Source organism: Misgurnus anguillicaudatus, chromosome 3 (genome assembly GCF_027580225.2).
Source record: "Misgurnus anguillicaudatus chromosome 3, ASM2758022v2, whole genome shotgun sequence".
Classification (NCBI taxonomy): Eukaryota; Metazoa; Chordata; class Actinopteri; order Cypriniformes; family Cobitidae; genus Misgurnus; species Misgurnus anguillicaudatus.
The window spans coordinates 31,170,856-31,174,875 of record NC_073339.2 but is presented as its reverse complement, the minus strand read 5'-3'; the positions used below and the strand labels follow the sequence as shown (position 1 = coordinate 31,174,875).

Below are 4,020 nucleotides of genomic sequence, written 5' to 3'. Positions count from 1 at the left end.
CTATTCAACACCAGATTGACTGTAATGCTATGTTTGTTATGCCATAAAACAGGCAGAAATACAAGCAGATATATTTTAATATTCAGTGCATAAACTGTGGTGCAATTAAAAGGCACAAATAACATACTAAAATACAAAAAAAATCAAACAAACAAAGAACAATATTGAGATGCCTTTTCTTAAATTAAAATACAAATGTAGTTTACAATTTAGATTTTAAAAAAAGCACAAAAATTCCCCCTGTAAAAACACCACATTTTTAAAGAATTCAATAAAACATTAATTTGCTAATTCTTTAACAGACACCAGCCCAATTTTAAATATGAAAACATGGTCTATAATATACAAACCAGTATTAAAAACACCACCCCACCAGTGGAATGGAGTGTAATGTGAACCTATATGGATCACACATCATGTCAAAATACGTGCCTGCCCCAAACGCTTTGAATATGATAAAGAATAAAAGAGACATTTACATGATACTTGCAAGACACTCATTTAACACTAAACTCTGATTACACATGAGATTAAGCTAGTATGGCAAAAGCGAGCATCTCTTTTATTATAATCCCCTTCAAAGTGTCTGGAGCAGGCACGTATTTTGACATGACACGCAATGCACAGGTTCACATGACGCGCCGAACGCACATTTTGAAATGACGAGCCACACACATGACAATGTTTTGGCTAGATTTGCATTCGTGGCTTCTCAGAGAAGTCACCTGCCATCACTGCAGCCCACCATATTTAAAAAAAAACTGTATTGGTGGGAAGTGTCAGCTACATTTTAAATGAAGTACCACTCAAAGTCCATAAGTCTTTTTAAAAGATTTGATAGTTTGAGACTGACTGTTGATGGTCTTCTTTTGCAGTTTTCCTGTTTTAGAGGTCACTTTTCCCTTTGCAGCCTTGGTTCCCGGTTTGATTTTAATAAAGCGTCTGGAAAATAAAAAGAGAATAGAGAATTATTTAAAACTCTGACTTAGATTATCAAACTTTCAGTAAAACTTTACAAAAATGTGTCATTAGTTAACATAAGTTAACTATCTTAGTGAACATGAATTTACAATAAACAATACTTACTCAGCGCTTTTGAGTTAATTTAACACTTACTAAGACATTATTAAAAGTTGGATTTGTTCACATTAATTAACTGTGAACTAACGAACACAACAAATTACTTTTTATTAACTATTATTAACAAAAATTACTACATACTTCTGTGTACTGTTTATTGTAAGTTCATGTTAGCTAATACATTGACCAATGTTAAAGTGATAGTTCACCCAAAAATGAAAATTATTTCATAATTTACTCTCATGTGGTTCTAAACCTGTATGAGTTTCTTTATTCTGTTAAATACAAAAGACGATATTTCGATAAATGATGGTAAGCACAAGGTTGGCACTGCCCGTTGACTTGGGTACTGTCATCAGTGTGGTTACCATCATTTATTAAAATATCTCAGTTTGTGTTCAACAAAATAAATAAACTCACATGTTTAGAACCACATGAAGGTAAATGAGGAAAGAATTTTCATTTTTGGGTGAACTATCCCGTTTAACAAATGAGACTTTATTGTGAAGCCTTACCAAAGTCTCCTCAAAAGTTACAAATTCAACCTTTAAAGATAGTCACAAGTTAAAATTGAGTTAAGTTAATGATAAATCATTATTTTATGTGGAACCATTCTTTTTAGGTCAACATACTAATTGTACCATATTAATGAAAAAATTGAAAAATAACTTGTTACCTTTGAAGGACTTCCAGTGTGGATGCTGCTCTCACTTTTTGCAAGTTGAAGATGTTATACAAAGAAAACAATGCAGCAAGTCCAGTGAGACACGTTGGCTGAACACCCTTGCAGATTCTTTTGGCTTTCAGGCTGATCATCCATTGTTTAATACATTGTCCCTGAGTATCACCTGGACCAAATGAATGTACATATTAATGTATAATCCTTAATATCTGTAGAGCTAAGTGTAGAAAAGGCGGTGAGAAAATATGCAAGCACTGGCAAAGACACAAAGTGCCATGTCCTTCAAGATAGAAACTTAACAGTATGCTGTTTGAAAGGCCATTGTCATGATACAAATACATTTATAGTAATTGAGGGCCACTAATGTTTCTATAGGTAAACTGAAAATCACAAACTCATTTAGTGTCCGTGTAAAGTCTGATATTAAATGTTCTCAGTTTGTCACACATTAAACGTGTTTCAAATACAGTGGCCTCCAGAATAAGGCACATAAAGCTTGATGTTCTCCTGAAAGTAAAAGGCACAACAAGAAGGTCCCCGGTTTGAGCCCCGGCTAGATCAGGTGGTCTTTCTGTTTGAGGTTTGCATGTTCTCCCTGTGTCAGCGTGGGTTTACTCTGGGACTCACAGATGCCAAATTGTCTCTACCCCAACAGTGTCTGGATTGACTTGTGTGAATAAAACTTGTGTATGGATTAACCGGTTCTCACCATGAATATAGCCAAAAGATGCTGGAATGGCATAAAGAATAAGAAAGAAAGATAGTAATAGGTTGTGTCAGCCTGGAGTGTGGGCCTTGTTTAGTGAAAAATGTCAAATTTCATATATTTACCAAACAGGATCAAACAAGGTGTCACAAGTTACTAGTCTTCTCAAAGTCAGCAGGAGTGGTACACATCTATTAGCAAAGATAACAATTTATGATAATTAACATCTGCAAAAATACTTGATAATATTTTACAGAGGCAATATACATTTTACTCAAAACATGAATGGTTATACAAAATAATACTCTCTCATCTTTTACTCACCTTAATAATATCTGTAATATTTGTTTGTCCATACAATGCACGAAAAGGGAATAGGGACCAAAATAGCACCAAAGCACCAAAATAACCCTACATAGAGGATAAAAGTAATTCAGAAGTAGTTATCTTTTGATGCGATTCAATTGGTTTTGCAACAGACAAAACTGTAACACTTTTTAAATGTACATCACTTTCTAACCATAAACTAACCATTTTGTGTAATCAGACTATAGTAACGAATTCATATACCCCACCTACCTTAACTTACATGAAGCTGGGATACATGTCCATTTTATAAACTTAATGTGTCTTACCACCAATAAAAGCGTGCCACATACAACAGGATGTTTCAACCAGCTAACCAGCATGTAATGAATTTACAAATATCAGATCTTTTTAGTGTTATTTGTAGATACTTGGTAACAAAGGATTTTAAAAGGATTTTAAGATAATACAAAAAACAGGCGAATTTGCAGATAACACAAGCGTGTCTTTCACTTGCATAGACAGAATGCACACATTAAAAATGTAAAGACACAAAACCCATAATTGATTTTGATCGTTCCTCATTCATCTTTTACACACATTTTAGTAAAATAAACAGGTTGGATAAAACTTTGATGAATTCTTACCTGTGATCTGATGTGAGTGTAACTGATGTGATGGTAGAATACCCACTTTGCCTGATTAAAATAGGAAATTAAATCTGATTTATTTTTGAAAAGCTTCATTGGATAAAATGCAATATTTAAAAGTAATATGTAATTTAAAAATTGCACAAGCATCGATGAAGTTGCAGACCTACCTCATGCAGACAATCCAAAATGGCGTGCACAACGAAAAATATGCTATAATACTGTTAAATAACAGTAACATTCTGTTGTTGCTCGACAACAGACCTGAAGTGAGCGAGTCTACCCACAATGCACTGTAAAAAACAGCAACTTACTGTTATTGCACGAAAACAGCATTTTGCTGTTGAATTTCCATGTAAATTTACAGAAATTTTTTACAGTGTATCCTCAATTATTACATATCTAATAAAGCGTTTTGTACTTTGCATCAATGAATAATAACACGCTGTCATAAAAATGGTCCAAAAATCTGCACAATTTACTTTATTTGCTTAACTATTACACTCAGTCTCACTTAGACAAAATGCTACATTTAAAGCTCCAGGTAGTGTAGATTTAGTTTGTTGGCATGCCAACCAACACGGACCAGATGTAGC

General features: G+C 33.7%; 1 long non-coding RNA gene across 1 annotated transcript; it reads right to left on the bottom strand.

The window, feature by feature from the left end:
- Positions 1-243: 243 nt before the first annotated feature.
- LOC129440532 (uncharacterized) lies at positions 244-3,805 on the bottom strand. Its single transcript, XR_012360459.1, has 5 exons — positions 3,595-3,805; positions 2,793-3,472; positions 2,594-2,659; positions 1,757-1,928; positions 244-942 (listed from the first exon to the last, which is right to left on the bottom strand). It is a non-coding gene; the product is annotated as an uncharacterized lncRNA (long non-coding RNA).
- Between the last annotated feature and the right edge of the window lie 215 nt (positions 3,806-4,020).